At 38.8% G+C, this 21,076-nt stretch overlaps 1 pseudogene; it reads right to left on the bottom strand.

Annotated features, from left to right (window-relative positions):
• LOC112394420 (40S ribosomal protein S10 pseudogene) overlaps positions 1–19,776 on the bottom strand; it is a 39,336-nt pseudogene extending 19,560 nt beyond the window's left edge.
• Positions 19,777–21,076: the final 1,300 nt, after the last annotated feature.

Below are 21,076 nucleotides of genomic sequence, written 5' to 3'. Positions count from 1 at the left end.
CCATGCCACCAAATCGGGGCTTAATACCTAACCTATGAAGCTTCAACCTCCCCTAGAAATGTAGTCTTAACTGGTCAGCCAGGAATTTTCTGGTCAGCACCAATGAGGTAATCTGTCACATGGGTCCTCTGCATCCTCCAAAGGAAGATGAGGTAACCCACCTAATAAGACAATTTTTTCCCAAAAGGGAAATGACCTAATCTGAAATAATCCCTTCTTTCTATTTATGACTTCCTTGTCTTGTCTTTCAGTAGCCCTTTGGAGCACTTGCTAGATGGGACACTGCCCAAATCGTGAATTGTTCAGTGAAGCCAATTAGACCTGTAAAATGTACTCAGCTGAAGTTTGTTTTTTTAACACACACTACAATACAGAGTTGAGTAGTTGGGTTGCCAACCTCTGTGTCCTGTACTAAACTTTTCTAAGCCTTGGTTTGCTTGTCTGTAAAATGAGGATAAAAATGGCACCTACATCATAGTTGCGGTGAAAATTCATTGAGATAATGCATGGAAACTCTTACTATGGTGCCTGTCATAGAGTAAACTCTCAGTAAGCCTTAGCTAATCAGAATCCTTCCTCGAAATTGTGTATGCTGAGAAGTTGTTATAGACGCTGTGATACAAATGCTCCCTCTTTCATTTGGGGTCACTAAATTAGGATGTTATAAGTCTAGAATTGTCTACAGTCATACCTCTCTCCCTGCTTCCTCCATTAAAAACAAAAACAAAAACAAACTAATATAGCTTACATTTATTGAGCACATTTTATGTGTCAGACACCGTGGTGAGTTCCTTACATATATTATCTCATTTAATCTTTACAACAACTTGATAAGGTAAATATTATTATTGTCCCCATTTTATAGATATGGAAACTGAGACTCAAAATCGTTAAGTAACTTATTTTAGGTTAAGGTGTGGAGTCACATTCATCTGTTCTGATCAGTAAGCCTTGGCAGTCTTACTGAGAGCCATCAGCCTATCCTGCCCTCCTGCAGGAAGGATACCCAACCACAGTAGAGGGAATGAGGCCACTTTACCTGAAGAGGGCTGACTCATGAGATAGAGGAAAGGAAGAGAGCCCTGCTGAGAGCCTACCTCTGTTGGCCAGACATTCTGTTTTGTTTTGTTTGACTTAAACTAATTTGAGTTCATTTTCTGCTGTCAGAGATGGAAATAGACTGAGGAAAATAAAAGATGAAAAAGACATGAGCATTTTCTTCCAATAGCCCAGAAGGTGTAAGGAGAGATAGACAAAAAACCAAACAAAAACACAAAGCACTGGGGGCTAAGTAAAGGCATGTTTTGAATACTATGAGGGCACAAAGGGAGGGGATTTTTAACAGCATCAATTCAGGAAATCCTCGCTGTGTGCCTTCCACATGTCAGGCACTGAGCTGGATGCCCTTTGGTCGATTTCTTTACAGTTCAAGCATGATGCAAATCATTGGATTCGGCTTTTGGGTCTCTTATTTGTACCTTTTCTGTGTTGGCTATAGAATACCTATGTGTTCTGGATAACATCCATGATTGGTCCTTCTGTGATGTGGCATTTCTTTACAGTTTTATGATGATTGTACTGTGCCAATGATGCTGCAGCGAGGCCCACAAACAGACTAGGGAAAGCACTTGTTAAAATATAAAAGTGTAATTAAAAAAAAAGTCACAGGTGTCTTTCCACGAATCAAATTATACACTTGCTCAGATTTAAAACACAAACTTATTAAAAGAGGGCCCCAATTATATCTCCCTTTCACAATGCAGGTAGCTCTTTAGTCACAATTATCTGTTGTTACAAAATTGCCCACACAAATAATTGCGCTCACAATTGTCTAATTGTGGGCTGAAAATGCAGGGCAAGCAGTTAATTATTTCTCAGATGTCTGATACTGCTTGTCACTAGCTGGTTGTGGCACAAGTAATTGCATAGGTTGCTCTTTGCCTAAGTGACACCGTCCACTGGGCGTGAACTTCAAGAGCAAAACCCTCTTCTTACCTTTGCCAGAGTATGCTTTTCTCTGAAGAGACCTTTTATTTTCCCTATCGACCTTTCATGTGGCACTAGCTTACTGACTTTCTGGGCCTTGCTTCTTCATCTGTTCTGATTTCTTCAAGAATCATCTTGTCAACTTTTAGGATGTGTATGTGCTTTTTACTTTAATTCCATTTTAAAGTACTTTCTTAATTTCGCTCTCTCAACTTTTCTCATGTGGAGTAGGACTGGAAAATTTTCCTTTTTATGGGAGAGGTGAACATGGAGAGAAGTATTACTGTCTCAATAGGACCAGTGTGTTCAAATTAGGAAGAAAAAGTGGAAATCTCTAATAATAGAGAGACATATCCTGTAGGAAAAAAAACAGGGGTCTGAAAATCATGCACATTCCTGAAGCAGAATTCGAGTAAGGAGTTCTGTTTCTGTGGTGATGTCACTATTACTCACCCACATGACTGTGTGGGAAAATGGAGAGCGGGCATAAATAACAATAAAACCAGCATCCTAATTTGAGCACTTTGTTTTATCAAGAGTGTAATCATCAACTGGAAGAAAAGGGAGCAGCTCTGAATGAGGTGATTTACTCAGCATCTAAGTGGAAAAACTGAGATTAAAATTCTGAATTATTACCTCTAGGTCTAGAGCATTCCCCCTTTCCCTATATGCTCACCTCCATCACCTCCAAGATGTAATTTCCATGATAAAAAATCACTTCCATGATAAACAATCTTATCTTCTGAATTACTCTCAGGATTTCTGCTCTACAAAGTTAGAGTCCTGAAACTTAATTTTCTTTCTTCTCAGAAACATCTCTTTTTCTTTCAGTTGCAATGAAATCAAAGTGTCTGGGAGTGAAGTTCCTACAATTATGTGTACTATTTTAATTATGGTTTCTCACTCAGAGTTTTGTTTTTTGCATCTAAATTTTGCATCTATTCCTTTGGTAATCTCTATTATATCCCCTTATGATTTATAAATTTCATTATATCAGTTTTAGAGATATTGGAAGGTTACGGGCAATAAAAGTTGGTAGAAAAGACATGATTAGAATTAAGATTTTCTCAGAAAACACTACTCTACCTTTTGAGGAAATATTACTGAGTATAATATAATTGTCTTTACTGAATATATCAGTCAGGGTTCTAGGTTGCAGACAACAGAGGTTACTCTAACTGTTGAAGTAGGAAGAGATTTATTAAAGGAACATCAGGCAACTCACAGATTCTCCAAAGTGAACAGAGAACTAGGATTTGATGCTACACAGTCAGGAACAAAGAGGCCAGAAAAAGCACAGTCAGAAAAATGCCCTGACATACCACAGAACCTTTCCAGTGGGACATCACTTGCAGCCACCTTCAGCCATTCAGCACTGATGATATAAACAATCAGATGCCAGAACCCTCCAACAACCTCAGTGTAAGAACTGGATGACCCACTACTTTACTTACCAGAGAATTTGATCTCCCCACATGTGGCTGCCTCTTGTGAGTCATTTCCACATGCAAATCTGTGTGCATAAATCTGGTTTGTGGAAACTGGGTCACTTGCCTACCACCTAGCTGTGAGAGAGTCTGAGAAATACATCTTACAGCTCTTTATCCTCTATCTATAGCAGAGGTTGGCAAACATTTTCTTTAAAGAGCCAGATAGTAAATATTTGCAGGATTTGCAGGAATATGGACTCTGTCACAACTATTCAACATTGCAGCTATAATGCAAAAGCAGCCATAGATGATACAGAAACAAATGAGCCAGGATATATTGCAATAAAACATTCTTTATGGACACTGAAATTTGAATCTCATAAAATCTTCACATGTCACAAAATATGTTTCTTTTGATTTTTTTCCAAACATTAAAAAATATGAATTGCCCAGAAAGGAACACTTACATATATGATCGACTTTTTCAATAAGGGTACCAAGACCATTTGATGGGGAAAGAATAGTCTTTTCAACAAATTGTGCTGGAAGAAAGATATCCATATGCAAAGGAATGAAGCTGGACCCTTAACTTACATTGCATACACAAATCAACTCAAAATGGATAAAAACTTTAAACATAAGAACTAAAACCATAAAGCTCTTAGAAGAAAACATAAGGGAAAGTCTTCAAGCATTGAGTTTGGCAATGATTTTCTTGGATATGACACCAAAAGTACAAGCAACAAAAGTAAAAATAGATGAATTGAACTTCATCAAAATTAAGAATGTTTGTGCAAAAGGACATTGTGAATAGAGTAAAAGGGCAACCCACAGAATAGTAGAAAACTTTACAAATCATGTATCTCCTAAGAGATTAATATCCAGAGTATATAAAGAATTCCTAAAACTCAAGAGCAAACAACCCAATTCAAAAATGGACAAAGGTTGTGAAAAGACATTTCTCCAAAGAAAATATATAAATAGCCACCAATAAGCACATCACTAGCCATTGGGGAAATGTAAATCAAAACCACAATAAGCAATCATCTTATACCTATTAGGATGGCTACTATGAAAAACAAAAACAAAAAACAGAAAATAATAAGTGTTGGTGAGAATGTGGAGAGGTTAGAACACTTGTGCATTGCAGAGAAAGGAAAACAGTACAGCTGCTATGGAAAATGGTATGGCAGTTCCTCAAAAAGTTAAAAATAGAACTAATTTATGACCCAGCAATCCTACTTTTGGGTATATACTCAAAAGAATTAAAAGCAGGGTCTAGAACAGATATTTGTACATCCATATCTATAGCAGTATTATTCACAACAGCCAAAAGGTGGGAGCAACCCAAGTGTCCATTGACAGATGAATGGATAAGCAAAATGTGGTATACACAGACAATGAAATATTATTCAGCCTTAAAAAGGAAGGAAATTCTGAGAAATGCAACAACATGGATGAACCTCAAGGACTTTATTCTAAGTCAGTCACAAAGAATAAAAACTGTATAATTCCACTTATATGAGATATTGTACTATTGTGATTTATAATAAAAAATATATATATATTTGGTCTTCATCTTCATTTCTGGCACAGAGCTCCTAAAACCCTTGGAATTTCCTAAGTGATGAGAATTATCAAGGTATTTTTGTTATGTTAATGAGGTTACTTTTGGAACACACCTAAGGAGGGGGTAATTGTTGCCAGGAGAACCTATCATGTAATTAGAGGTTGGAACTTTTAGTCTTACCTCCCTGACCTCTGGGAAAGGGAGAAGGGCTGGAGGTTGAATCAATTGTCAGTGGCTAATGATTTAATCAATCGTGCCTATGCAGTGAAGCCTCCATAAAAACCCAAAAGAACTGGATTCAGAGAGCTTCCAGGTTGGTGAACACATGGAGATTCGGGCAGACTGGTGCACTTGGAGAGGGCATAGAAACTCCTGCCCTTTCCCCATATCTTGCCCTATGCACCTCTTCCATCAGGCTGTTCCTGAGTTATATATTCTTTTATAATAAACCAGTAATCTACTAAATCAAGTGTTTCTCTGAGTTCTGAGCCACTCTAGCAAATTAATCGAAACCAAAGAGGAGTCTTTGGAACCTCTCATCTATAGCTGGTCGGTCAGAAGCACAACAGATGATGGCCTGAGCTTGCAACTGGTGTCTGAAGGAGGTTGGCAGACTTGTAGAACTGAACACTTACCCTGTGGGATCTGATGCTATCTCCATGCAGATGGTGTCAGGATTGCGTTGAACTGTAGGACCCCCAACTGATGGCTGAGAATTGCTTGGATGTGTGTGGAACAACCACACACACAGTGGAATTGGGGATCAGACCACTTTAGAGACATAGAGTAGTCAAATTCATAGAGACGGAACATAGATTGGTGGTTGCCAGGGTTTGGGGGAAGATGGGAATTGGGAGTTATTGTTGAATAGGTACGGTGTTTCCATTTTTTAAGATGAAAAGAGCTCTGAAGGTGAAGGATGGTGATGGTTGCACAACATGTGAATGTACTTAATGCCACTGAAATGTATACTTAAAAATGGTTAAAATGGTAAATTTTATGTTATGTAGATTTTACCACAATTTATAAATGTGAAAACCATCCCTAGCTCACAGGCTGTAGAAAAACAGGCAGAAGTGAAACTGAGCAGAACCCTACGGGGCCCTCCTTGTACAAGCCCCTTCATGTCCCCTGCTTCTTGTTTGTAGAAAAAGCTTTAGTGTCCTAGGCCTTCCCTGAGTTCCAAAGAGCAGACTAGAGCACTTGATTAGAGTAGAGGGATAATGCAGAAACAAAGGAAAGCAGCCAAGCAAGAAAATTAACAGTAGGTTGAACATAGTTCAACAATAAAACAGAGTCACAGGACTCCTAGTTCCTCCTCAAGGGCTATACATAACAATCTGACAAGCATCCTTGAGTTATTTTTCAGAAACCAGGACCCCCACTGAATGGAAACTGCTGACCACTAACACGTAGACCCCAGACTGGTTGGAACCAGAAGACTGTTGATTTGCGATTCCCCAGACATCACCCTGTGACCTCACCACGAACCAATCAGAACCACAAGCTGATTATGCACCCTGCAACCCTCACCCCTAATGTTGCCTTTAAAAACCCTTGCCCAAAAGCCATCAGGGAGCTTGAGTCTTTTGAGCACGCACTGCCAGTTCTCCTTGCTTGGTGCCTAGGAAATAAACACTGTACTTTCTTTCACCAGAATCCAGTGTCAGTAGATTGGCTTTGCTGTGCGATGGGTGAATGAACCCGAGTTCAGTTTGGGGACAGGAGGCTAAATTTGACCTGTAGGCTGTATGTGGCTTGCCAACTACTGTTCTGTAGTATAAGAAGATCAGCTAGCCAAGCACTCAAATGACTGTGCAGACTCATGGTATCTACCACAATGGGTAAAGGAATATGCTTCCTACTAGTCTGTTAATATTTATTTGCTCTTCTGGAAATTAAAGTTTCCCTGCACTTTAAACTTTAAGAACTTCAACTTCCCAGCCCTCAACCTTTCTCTATATTCTTATCTACGATCCTGTTTCCTTTCACCCCAGGCAGAATATCCTTTTGTAAGACTCACCCTAGGTCTTTTTCTCTTGATTCCATCTCCTCCCATCCTTCTCTTAGATTCTTGCTTCATTAATCTTCTCTTCCTCTCCAATGCCTTCTTTCTCTTAGCAGCAAATCTGCCCTACTTCCTTGAACAGAAAAGAGCTTTCATTCAACCCTGCCTGCCCCTCAAGCTACTATTTATCGCTTTCATTCTCTAACACTAATTTCTTAAAGCATAGCTTCCACTAGAGTTACTAAGCTAAACTAAAGAGAGAAATATCTTCCCTTCATTCTTTAATTTACTGAGGTCTGATTTCCTGTGAACTGAAACATCTTTCTAAGGTATTTCCTGACTATGAATCCAACAGCCTCTCCTTAGTACTCCCCCATTTGACTTTTCTGCTGCATCCAGTGTGTTACGTGCTCCTTCTCAGATCCCTTTCAAATCCATCCACATTTACTGGGCATGTACCACCTGTCAGGCGTGGTGGTGGGTGCTGGGACACACTCTCCACCCTCTCTGTATCTCCATCTTTCCAAGGTTCCCCGGAGGGAACCCGTCTGTTCTTGCTTTCTATTCCTTCCCCGGGTAATTTATGACTCCCTTGGTGTTGAGAGCTTACTCTACACCAAGCCTAGTTCTAAGTGTTTTACATGTATGAGCTCATTTGATCCTCAAAACCATCCCATGAAATAGGGGCTATTAACACCCCCATTTTACAGATGAGAAAATCGAGGTACAGAAAGATAGCCCACAGTTCTACAGCTAGTAGTTTGCTGATCAGGGATTCATATCAGGAAGTCTGAATGTAGGACTTGCCCTCTTTACCCTTGACTGCCTCTCCCTCAGCTTCAAATATCCCCTCCACACTGACTGCCAAATCCATAGTTACAGCTTTGACATATCTCCCGGCTAGGTCATCCTCTAACATTGGTGGGGCCCTGACAAAAGAACAAAATTGAGGCCCACGTTCCAAAGGCCTGAAACTTTTAAAGTTATAAACGAAGCTATCGACTGTTGAATAAATGCCTTCTATCAACCTGCTTTGACAAATACCCCTTCTTCACAATCTGTCAAATTTTGAATTCTTGGGCTCTATGGAGTTCAGGCTAGAACATGGTGGCACTGAGTAAGCCGGCTCTGAGCCCCTGGCCTACCGCTTCGTTTCCTTATCATACTGTGCACACACAGCCTGTACACGCTAGCTCTGCCCGTAACCCCCCAAACACTCAGGGTCTAGGGCTTCACCCACTGGCAGCACCGTTCACCCTCAGCTATGTGTTCCCAGGGAAGAAGCTTGCTTGGGTCCTGGACACAGGCTCAGGGCCTGTGGGGCTGGGAGTCTTTGGGTCCTAGGACTGTGCAGTCTGGGTAAGCAGGTTGCCTCTGAGCCATGGATCCCTTATGCCAGACCGGCTCTTTAAAGCAGCCTTCCTCAATCTGTCGAGAAGGATCTAACCCCCTTTTTTCCACTTCCAATCTGTTACAGATCAATACTTCTTTTGATACAATGAAAGTAAGTTACTAGAGAATAAAACAAAAAGGAAGCAGACTCACGGATACAGAGAACAAGTTAATTACCAGTGGGAAAAGGGAAGGGGGAGGGGCAATACTGGGGTAGGAGGAGAAAAAGGGTTATTATGGAATTACATGAAATCATGTGTGTGAAGCTGCTGAAAATTGTAAAGCACTATAGAATTTAAAGAATCTTTCATTCAATTAAAAAAACGAATTACTAGAAAAGTGAGATAAAAATACACACAATATTCGAGTGTACATTTTTTATTATTAGCTTCATTTATTTATAGATTCTTAGACATAAAATTATATTTCAATATAATCAGAACAAATGTAGAAGATGGGAAAAATTATAAAAATTGAGCATATTGTTCTTGAAAGTGTGTGTATAAATGATTGACCTAGGCAATCACTACTAATTTTATAACTCTTGGTTATTCCATGGTCATAAACAAAAATTTATGAATGAAATGATTCCCCCTGTTAGATGCTATATGCCCACTTTAAGTAGCACCACTAATATAAACATTTAAGGGTTTTAATAAAACAAGTGAGCTTGCTTACTAACTCTTAAGTCTTGTTGGGTTGATGATCACACGCCACTTGTAGGGAACAAGGTACATCAAACGGGTTTCCACGCTTTGTTTTAATAATACTCAGAGTAGGGAACCTAGTCTCACAGGGTTATTTTGACGAAACAGAAGAAGATATTTCAGAGTAACTTGATCAAACTTAGGTTTCTCATTTAAAGTTTTTATACAAAATAGAGCAAAATTCATCCTTAGTCCTCCATCAATAGCCAGTTCTAATGACTTATCCTCTGAAATCATAATGAAATTTAAATTATCTTCCTATGAAAGATTTTAGATCCACAAATTTTCTACTTAGTTCAGCTGACTTTTGTAGTGAAACTTTTGAAGGAAGCAGTATGTTGATTTACATTCTGGCACCAGTCCCTTAAACAGGGTAACTAACCCAGAATGCTTTCCAGTCATTGCAGCTGTGCCATCAGAATATAATCCTACACAAAAGCCTAACCCAGACACATTTATGGACAATGTAATCCTTTATAGTCTTATACAGTTCACAGTTATGTTTATTAGGCATGAAGTGAGAAAATAGAAGGACTATTTCTTCCTATCATGGTCATGTTTAAATCATACTTGCACTAAAGGATGGCCATTTTAATAGTGCTTGTGCATTCATCTAGTTTCAATGAAAGATACTTTGCTAGTTTCACTTTTTTTTTTTCTGTGAATTAGCCTTCCATATCATTAATCAGTTCCCAAATATGCTGAACTATAGTTTCACTGGAAGATGGCCTTTGAGCTACCTCCTTTGCCCCCATATCACCCAACATTTCTAAGGCAACATCTTTGTTAGACTTGCATTCATGTCTTGGCAGCTGTATGTTTGCCTGGTCTTAGCAACCGCAAACACTACTTTATAAGAAGACTGCAAAGCTGCTTATATGTGAAATAGTTAACATCATCCTCTATTTTTTAATTTAATACTCTTTCTTTCAAATAATTCTCTTTTCACTTATTGCTTACATTTGATAAGCAAAAGCCACCTACGTTTTGATGGTTTCATTGCTTCATTAGTCAGTACATTTCTACAGATAATATACAGTAGTTTTAGCACTTCATCATCAATTATGGCTACAAACTGAGCTCAGTAACAAGGGCTCATATTCCTGAGTAAAACTGGTATGAATTCTTTTGGTATTCATTCTTTCAGAATCACTTCTATTGTTATCATTCGGTTTACTACTACTAACATTTTGAAATGTGTCTTTTCTTGAAAAAGAAGTCTGTAAAACTTGTTTCTTAGGGAATTCCTTGGTGGTCCAGTGGTTAAGAATCTGCCTTCCAATGCAGGGGATGTGGGTTAGATCCCTGGTTGGGGAACTAAGATCCCACATGCTGCGGGGCAACTAAGCCCTCCCACCACAACTAGAGAGAAGGCTGCATGGGATGTAGAGCCCACACACCACAACAAAGACCCAATGCAGCCAAAAATAAATAAATGTAAAAAAAAAAATACCAAAAAACTTGTTCCCTAATCAGTAAATTAGGGTTAAAAAATAAATGATATAAAGTTTTCTTCCTTAGAATTAATATGTTAAAGTGCCCATACTACCCAAAGCAATCTACAGATTTAATGTGATTCCTATCAAGTTACCCATGACATTTTCCCCAGAATTAGAAAAAATAATCCTAAAATTTATATGGAACATAAAAGACACAGAAGTGTCAAAGCAATTCTGAAGAAAAAGAACAAAGCAGGAGGCATAACCCTCCCAAACTTCAGACAATACTACAAAACTACAGTAATCAAAACAGCATGGTATTGGCACAAAAACAGACATATGGATCAATGGAGCAGAATAGAGAACCCAGAGATAAACCCACACACCTATGGTCAATTAATCTTTAAAAAGGGAGGCAAGAATATACAATGGGAGAAAGATAGTCTCTTCAGCAAGTGGTGTAGGGAAAGTTGGACAGCTGCATGTAAATCAATGAAGTTAGAACATACTCTCTCACCAAAAACAAAAATAAACTCAAAATGGCTTAAAGACTTAAACATAAGACATGACACCAAAAAAAAAAAAAAAAAAAAAAAAAAAAGACATGACACCATAAAACTCCTAGAAGAGATAATAGTCAAAACATTCTCTAACATAAATCATAGCAATGTTTTCTTAGGTCTGTTTCCCAAGGCAATAGAAATAAAAGCAAACATAAACAAATGGGACCTAATCAAACTTACAAGCTTTTGCACAGCAAAGGAAATCAAAACAAACAAACAAACCCAAAATGAAAAGACAACCTACAGATTGGAAGAAAATATTTGCAAACACTGTGACCTACAGGGCTTAATTTCCAAAATATACAAACAGCTCATACAACTCAACAACAAAAAAACAAACAACCCAATTGAAAAATGGGCAGAAGACCTAAATAGACATTTCTCCAAAGAAGACATACAAATGGCCAAGAGACACATGAAAAGATGCTCAGCATTGCTAATTATTAGAAAAATGCAAATCAAAACTGCAGTGAAGTACCACCTCACAAGAGTGAGAATGGCCACATTAAAAACTCTGCAAATAACAAATGTTGGAGAGGATGTGGAAAAAAGGGAACCCTCCTACCCTGTTGGTGGGAATGTAAGTTGGTACAGCCACTGTGGAAAACAGTATGGAGGTTCCTCAGAAAACTAAAAATAGAATTACCATATGATCCAGCAATCCCATTCGTGGGCATACATCCAAACAAAACTCTAATCCAAAAAGATATATGCACCCCAATGTTCACAGCAGCACTACTTACAATAGCCAAGACATGGAAACAAATTAAATGTCCATCAACAGATGAATGGGTAAAGAAGATGCGGTACATATATACAATGGAATACTACTCAGCCATAAAAAGAAAAAATAATGCCAATTGTAGCAACATGGATGCAACTAGAGAAGTGAAGTCAGAAAGAGAAAGACAAATACCGTATGATATCACTTATATGTGGAATCTAAAATACGACACAAATGAAACTATCTACGAAACAGAAACAGACTCACAGACATAGAGAACAGGCTTGTGGTTGCCAAAGGGCAGGGGGTTAGGGAAGGGATGGAGTGGGAGGCTGGGGTCAGCAGATGTAAGCTATTATATATGGAATGGATAAACAACAAGGTCCTACTCTATAGCGCAGAGAACTATTCAGTATCCTATGATAAATCATAATGGAAAAGAATATTAAGAAAAAAAGTTATATATATGTATAACTGAATCACTATGCTGTACGGCAGAAATTAACACAACATTTTAAATCAACTATAATTAAATTTTTTAAATGTTTATATCCTTACTTTAGCTATTGGGTTAAAAATATACTTTTTAATTTTAAAATATTTAAATATATTATAGCATATTATTATGTATTATGTATTTATATAAATAAAACGGATTTGATGAAAATGATAAAAATAACATAAAAATAAAGAAATGCTTTCATTTACTTATATTTTACTCACTTTTGGGTTATAGGTGACTAATCTTAAAATATCATGTGTTGAAACTAGTGAATATAACAAAAAAGAAGCAGACTCAACTGATATAGAAAGCAAAGTAGCGGTTACCAGTGGGGAGAGGGAAGAGGGGAGGGGCAATAAAGGGGTAGGGGAGTAAGTGGAACAAAGAATTAGGTATAGAAGTGAGAGAGTGGCATGGACATATATACACTACCCAATGTAAAATAGATAGCTAGTGGGAAGCAGCCGCATAGCACAGGGAGATCAGCTCCGTGCTCTGTGGAGATAAGGGAATATATGTATACGTATAGCTGATTCACTTTGTTATACAGCAGAAACTAACACAACATTGTAAAGCAATTATACTCCAATAAAGACGTCAAAAAAATGTATTAGGGGGCTTCCCTGGTGGCACAATCTGTACAACCTGGGGAATATAGCCAATATTTTATAATAACTATAAATGGAGTATAACCCTTAAAAATGGTAAATCACTATATTGTACACCTGTAACTTACACAATATTTTACAACTATACTTCAATAAAAATTTTTTAAAAATATATGTTGAAAAGTGGTCCTGCTGTCCTTGATGTCTGCAGTCTACACCGCATGTGACTCACCACTCAATTTCAAACTGGTCTATACCCTGTTTAATGATATGATGCACCGATATCAAATTGGTTCAGAAGTTTCTAAATGCTTTCTCTCAATTTCTGTACTTATCCCATGTGGCCCAGTAGCAGTTTGTGGACTGACTAGTCCCCGGACCACCACATGAGTAGCCCTGCTCTGAAACCCAGGCCCAGGACAGGCCCCCTCTTGCCTGGATCTCAGGGGTGCACTACTCCTGAATTAAAAACTTGAATTTTTAGCTGTCTCCTGAATATATTTGTATGGGTAATGATAATAGTAAAGCATTATTAAGCTATCATTAAAACTACCTAGTATTGAAAACTTAGCCTGTGCCAGGAATATGATAGTAAGGAAGAGGTTTCTAGCTTCACTGACTTTAAATTCTAGTGAGAGAAATGGATGTTTAATTCTCACATCTCTTTGAAAGGTTGTCTTATCCTCATTTTACAGATAAGGAAATTGAAGCTTATAGAGGTTAGTTAATATGTCCACGGTCTCGGAGCTAGTGAGAGGTTCATCAGGGACTCAGAACCATGTCTTACTGGCCATGGGTTTGATGTGCAGTGTCGCTGGCAGTAGCCTCCATGTCTCCAGTCTCTTACTTCCTGAGGCTCCACCCAGCTAAGAGTTTATTCCTAAAACATGAGTCATGGTAAATTATGTCCCTTCTTAGTAAACTTGTACTTCCTAAAATGGATCATAATATAAAGATGAGCTCTCACCAAGTAGTCACTGTGATCTGGTAGCATTTTCTATTTGGAAAGTTGACCATAAATGTCTCCTTTAGAAAAAAACAAAACAAAACAAAAACCAAGCACTTATCAAGCATCTATCTCAGAGCTGTAGTTTCTACTTGTAGAAAGTTGTGCAAACGTGGTGCATAAGAAATTAAGTGATACAAGAGTATGACCACCAGTACTTTTCCTGCTGTGGTGTGAGCATGCATGATAAAATTATACCAGTTTAGTGTCATCCTCATCAATTTGTATTCTGATTATAATTTCATCTGATTGATTTAACTACTACTGAATGCAACATTAAACATTAATCTAGAGCGATGACGTAATGTAGCAGAGACTGGCTAGTTGTTCACCATGCTCCTTCTGTTTTCCTCCTGGGTCCAGCTGATGCTCTTTCAAGGAGGTGAGGCCATGCGGCTAAGTTCTATCCAATAGGAAGCAGGCAGAAATCAGGATGCCCGCTTCTAGGTGTAGCCCATAATACCTTTCCCAGAATTCTCCATCCTCTCTTCCTGCCCCCTTCTGCTGGCCAGAACACAGAGGATTCAACCAAGGACTCTGGATGTAAGAAACTCGGGTCCTCGAGTGACAGTGAGGAAGAGAAACCCAGCCCCGCCCCAACCTATACTGGACTATGCTGTGACATGATTGCAGATTAAACTTATACTGTATTAAGCTACTGATTGTTCTGGGTAAAAATAGTAACGAACCTGCATAAATAAGTAGATGAATAAAATGAATGGGTACATTAAATACATAAAATGTGCACTTTCTAATGAAATCAGTCTGTGGCGAAAAAACAGAACTTCTGTACTCTAAACAGTGACCTGGATTTTCTAATAACAGCCTAGAGGACTTTCCTGTTTAGATTTAGCCAGGCTCAGGTAACAGGGTTATAAATTTATGTGGCTAAATATTTAGCAGTGTTGACAAAAATGTGTTTCTGGTAATAGATTGTGCATTAGAATTAAACATTGTTTCTTCCTTACTCTTTAGTTCCATGTTTACAGTTCTGATAGATGATACACCTTGGTTAAGTGGTCTTAATTAGTGACCATTTAACTAGCGTTTCAGTCATTTCCTTTATCTGTAATTGCGTATGTCCCCAAAACTATTTGGGCTTAGACCATCTCCATAAAATTGTATTTAATTCCACAGTTTCACTGATATGGCTTTTTGTTTCACTATTTTCAGTCCTCTAAAAGTTTTCTTTTCCTCTTTGCTTTTTTTTATTAGCAGATTTTATTTGTGACCAATAGAACGACCCTCAAGATGAGCCGAATTAAATTAAATGACATTTATATCTTAGGAGAACCAAAGAAATGCATAGTTATAATTTTAGTGGAGTTACAGACTTCTGATCATTGAGGGAAGAATTAGGTTAAGATATGATTTAAACTCAGGAACAGGCTCTAACACCTGCTCTTTTTGGAAGTTATGGAACCATGTTACGACCACTATTAGGGTTCAGACTCCATGTGACCCACAGGTTTAAGAAAAAGAATAAGTCCTGTGATCTGGAAAGAAGTTTTCTTGGTGCAATAGGAAACGTCAGTGCACTAGGACAAAATACCACTGTGGTTTGAGCTGACATAATTATTTCCTCATTGGAAATGATGAAGTAAATAAAACCCAAATTATTTATACTCTAATGTTTAGAATAATCTGTATATATTTGGTATTTTAAGTATTACTTGGAGACTTTAAGAATTTGGTAGATTAAGATATCTGGCAAGTTGTGATTCTAATTTAGAAAAAGTTAATTGACTTAATTGATTTAGACCTCAGAGGGATAAGATAAATTTTCTTGGATTATAAGCAATAATTGGAAAATTAAAAGAACTTAATTTTAACCATTTTAGTAAATTTAATTTAGTAGACATATAAGAATTATATAAGATAGGATAATGTTTGTTTGATAACCAGTTAAAGCACAAAAATTAAATATATTTAAATTATAGATACAATTTTAAATGTTTAATATATTATTTAATTAAGTTGTATAAACTCTATTAAAAGTGATTTTTGACCTCTTCTGGATTTGTAAATGCAATAAGATTTATAAGTTGAAATCTTAAGAAAGAACAAAACTTTTTAGATTGCAATTCAAAATTTAAAGGAAAACAGAAAAGGCCGTGAACAATCTTTTCAGGGCATGAAAGTCACCTCTAAGAATACTGTAAAACTCCCATGATCATTTTTCTTTTTTTCTATTGTCATGCAGCTGCCCTTGGCACCAATATCTTCTTTTTCTTCTCCTAGTATGAAAATACTATGCCTTTTAAAATCAAATGCACACCATTGTAAAGCAATTATACCCCAATAAAGATGTTTAAAAAAAAATTAAATTAAATTAAATGCAAAGGTGATACTAAGTAATAATTTGTAAAATGTTTTGTAAATTGAAAATGAAATTTTGCTTTTTTCTAAAATCTCTTGTGTGGTCGTTTACTGGTCTTATGGACGTTTGCCTATACACATGCAGAAGCCGCCTTCTCATGCCATAAAGGTAACAGCAGTAGCAGTGACCCACGAAAACAGCACTAAAACTGTATAGCATTCACTCTTCTGCATGAGAGGGGCAGAAGAAAAATAAACATGTGGATGGCTGATTCTTTTTAATCCTTGGATCCCTGAGGTTGTTTTGTCCTTGAGATAATGGTGTTGAATCTCTTTTATAAACTTTGCAAGTGACAGAAGATGATCTTATTAATCCAAGCGTCCTTGACTTTGAAATGTCTAAGGTGAGGTTTCTGAGTCCATCTGGAGAAGTGAGGCTCTAACAGGTCTCTGCAAGCCCTCAAGCTTCTGAAGACCCTCCGAGAGGATAGCCTGGGGCTCGCTTCTTCAGCTGGAGCAGCTTCACTTCTATTTCTTTTAATAACTGGGAGTCTGGTCAGATTTCATTTGGAGAGTGGCTTCCACAGCTTTGTGGGTTTTGAAAATCGCTGGGCCACAGTGTGCTTTTTCCATAAGCAGTGGCAGCGCTGTGTAAGTGAGCACACATTATCCTAAAGATGGCAAGGCCCAGCAGGAAAAATATAAGTTGCACAAGGAGATGGTTGTGGGACCGTTGATCTGTTTTTCTAAAAAGTGAAGAACTTCACAAACACTGACTTGGGGAGGTTACTAGACCTTTAGCCAAACTGTGGGGCAACCACCTTACCTTTAACTTATTTCATTTGGAAATGGGATGGTTTTTGTTTGCTTGTTTAATTTAAGACTCTCCCATGCTTCTAATTCAGAAATCTCTCATTTTATTTGGCACTGAGGATGCACTCTACGACCGTGAACCTGTGGGTTAGTAGAGGTTACTAACGCGGCAGAACAAGTCTTTTCATGCCTTCTGTTCTAGGACTCAGCTACTCCTGAGGCTAAAAGCTTTTAAAAATTTGACTCAAGACTGGTAAGGAGCCAGAAACTCAGAATAAGACACTGGCAAACTACTAGCAAGAGGTTTTTGTTTTGTTTGTGCTCTCTTACAGTGCAAAAGTTCTGATTGCTTTTTAGATACCTTATTCTGTGGCCCTGCAGTCAGATGACCATGGGGGTCTCTGATACTATCCTGCTCTACCCTCAAAGGTATGAAGGACCTCCCACCCCCCCTACCCCGCACTGCACCTTACCCATAGGTGGAGCCTGTAATGACTGAGAGTGACCTGCAGCTCAAGCTGGAAGTTGGATATAAAAGGAGGCGAGGCAGGGAGTGAAATAGAAAAGGTTAAAGATGACTAAGGGCAGGTGTTTGGTGGGGAAGAAGACATAATGGAGAGGGTCATGGGGTACTATGTGGTGATCTGAGTCATGGGACATTCCTAGACCTCTAGGACCATGACCCTGTTCTTGTGGCTAAGAATTTCCAGAGCCCCCTCCTCCTTAACTGGAACAAGGTTTGACCCTTCAGCAAGGAACTGAGTGAACAGTCTTCAGGATTCCAAGTGTGTGCTTGACTTACTGCTTAACAGTCAAAGGGTATTTTGGGGGAAATTTGAACCGTTATCTTAAGATCTGGCAGAAATGCAGGCATGATTCTGCTCTCTGGACTCTTATTTCATTTTTTAAAAAATCACAGCAACATGGATGTTTAGGGACACTGAGAGTCCAGCTGAAAGGATTTTATGGTCTCTTATTTTCCTTTTGAAATTCGAGGCTAAGAAATATTCAAATCTTACCCCCACTGCTTGCAGCCCTGGCCTGAAAATGGGACTTTTCACTTGACTGAATCGATCTGGGCTTTAAGCTGACACTACCCTCTAGAGCAGCATTCTCCAAGAGAACTCTCTGTAATGATGGAAATATTGCATATTTGCACTATCCAATATGGTAGCCACTAGACACATATGGCTATTGAACGCTAGAAATGTGGCTAGTGCAACTAAGGAACTGAATTTTTAATTTTGTTCAACCAACTTAAGTGTAAATGTAAACGCCTTGTGTTCTAGTAGTCAATGTCTAGATTCCTAGCAGACAAGACAGGGAGGACTCATGTATTGCAGGTCAGCCCAGTGGGCCTGGTGGGCTACAATTCCTAAGGGGGAGGTATTCTGAACATTTTAATACTTTCTTTAAGGGAATAAATTACAGGCCCTTAGCGACAGTCACACATAATTTTCCTATCTCATTTGGGACACTGAAAGGCAAGTTTCAACATAACTCTAATAGAAATGTCAAGCAGCAAGCAGGCATTATCTCTGACTAAGAAGACTCTGAACAATCTGGAGCCTGTCTCTGGGAAGGGGCACCCAGAGAACTTAATGCTTTGCTTAAGAACCACACTAATAGTCCAGTCTCTTAATTCTACCTGCTTCCTATGGGAAGGAAACATTGTCACCTGGTGATATCCTATGTTTCAGAACCTGTAAGGGAGAATTTCCTGAGGTCCTCTATCAAAACTGCCTCTCGCTGTAATGTTGAGAACTGGTGCTGGAGAAAATGACAGCCTTCTCTGGCTAGGAGAGCACTCCATTAGAATCCAGTCATTGGACAGTATAACTGTGATCTCTGAGCACAGAATTTATCGGTCATCTCTTATGTGTCAAGTACAAGAATTATCTCCTATAATCTTTACAATAACGAGATAAATACCATTATCCTCCAACCATAACTGAGGTTTAGAAAGGTTGATTAACTTGCCCAAGGTTAAAGTGAGTGGTACAGCAGGCAGGTAAAGCCATGTACGTCTGAGGTCACTGCCCATGCTCAAATTGCCTGCTAATAATCATCTTCCTGGCATATACGTAGTTGGAAAACACGGGCTTTCTGCTGTGCTTCTTTCCTTTTTTTTTTTTACATCTTTGAGTATAATTGCTTTACAGTGTTATGTTAGTTTCTGCTGTATAACAAAGTGAATCAGCTATACATGTCCATCCATCCCCATATCTCTTCCCTCTTGCGTCTCCCTCCCCCCCTCCCTATCCCACCCCTCTAGGTGGTCACAAAGCACCAAGCTGATCTCGCTGTTCTACACAGCTTCTTCCCACTAGCTATCTATTTTACATTTGGTAGTGTATATATGTCAATGAGGCACTTATTTCTTACTTTGTTCATGAACTCTTATTTCCTTCCCCTTTTCCTAAGTAAGTGTCATGAGAAAGGAAGCATAAAGCATCTGAACAGCCAGGAAAAGGCAATATTCAGGGTTCAATTCCAGAATATCTGCCCCTTCCAGACCCACACTCCCTCAAGTAGGCCATGCTTGCTCGGCTTACGGGCCTCCCCCATCCAGCTTCCCGGACCCTGAAGAAAGCCTCCATTCACTCACTGAGCACCTGTAAGGATCCGACAGTGGGTAGCTGCTGTCAGCACCCATATCCATTGCTTGGTATTCATTCCAAATGGCACCTCACTTCTGGCAAAACCCATACCGCCTGACCGTATGTCTGGGTGTCTTGATGGTAAACATATTTTTTTTAAACAAAGACGTGAGCATCGTTTTGTTTTCTTTCATTAGCTGTCTTATGTTGCAGTCATAGCAGGTGGCATAATGGTGGCATCTAGTTTAAAAATAATGCTGTTGCCTTTTTTTCTCTTTGAGGTTGTTATGTATTTACCTTGATGGTGACTTGCTAAGGAGGGTATTGTTGAAAAACAAAGACCTTCAAGTCAGGCAGACATGGCTCTGAATTCCAGCTTTATCATTCACTCATTCAAAAATACTCATGGAGGCTCCACTATGTGCCAGGAGCTGTTTTAAGTGCAGGGATAAAGCAGTGAATAAAACAAGGATCCCTGCCCTCACAGAGCTTATGTTCAAGGGGAATGAGACAGATGTTAAAAAAGATAAATGAGAAGAAAACACAGTATGTTAGCTGGTAAAAAGTGCTAAGGAGACAAAGCAGGGGAGGGGGTAGAAAATGTTAAAACTAACTAGTGGTGGGTGGGGGAGGGATGGATTGGGAGTTTGGGATTAGCAAATGCAATCTATTATATACATGTATAACTGAATCACTTTGCTGTACACCAGAAACTAACAGTGTAAATCAACCATACGTCAATAAAATAAATTTTTAAAAAACTGGCTAGTCAGGTAAGGTCTATCTGAGAAAATGTCATTTGAGGCGAGATTTGAAGGAGGTGAAGCATTGGACGTGCATGCATTAGTTTGTGTGATATTAGGTAAAAGTTACCTAAATTTCTAGGTACTTGATTTTCTCAACTCTGAAATGGGAACAAAAGCCACCTTGCTGATCTGTTCTGAGGATCTGGCCCAGGCATTGAATAGGAGCATGACAAAAGCTGTTATTACTGTATTCACCATCACCATCACCAGTAAGAGCAGCACGGCCACTATAAATAGCTGCTTGCTGGAAGTGGAGATAGGTTATTTATACATTCATTATCCCCAAATAACCCTCTTAAGGAAACTCAGGTAATAGCTTAACTCTGAAGACTGAATGAAGTACCCTAGCCTTGGAAGAAGGTCATGTGGGTTAAATATTTCTGTCAATAGAGGCTTGGCAGGAAACAAAAGCCCCCTTAAAGTGGGTAATTTGAGGGCAAGAGAGCCCGGGAATTGCATTGGGCCAGCCTCCCAGGGAACATAGCAGGTGGAGAAGGGTGAGGGGGGAGTGGGAGAGGCCACAGAAGATCCCCAGGATAAGACTGAAGGGAAAGTTAATCCTAATTCCCAGGTTCCACTGGGAGCCACGTGGTCACTATCCTC

This window comes from Neophocaena asiaeorientalis, unplaced genomic scaffold (assembly GCF_003031525.2).
Source record: "Neophocaena asiaeorientalis asiaeorientalis breed wild unplaced genomic scaffold, Neophocaena_asiaeorientalis_V1.1 scaffold134, whole genome shotgun sequence".
NCBI lineage: Eukaryota > Metazoa > Chordata > Mammalia > Artiodactyla > Phocoenidae > Neophocaena > Neophocaena asiaeorientalis.
This window is presented reverse-complemented; position numbering and strand designations above follow the sequence as displayed.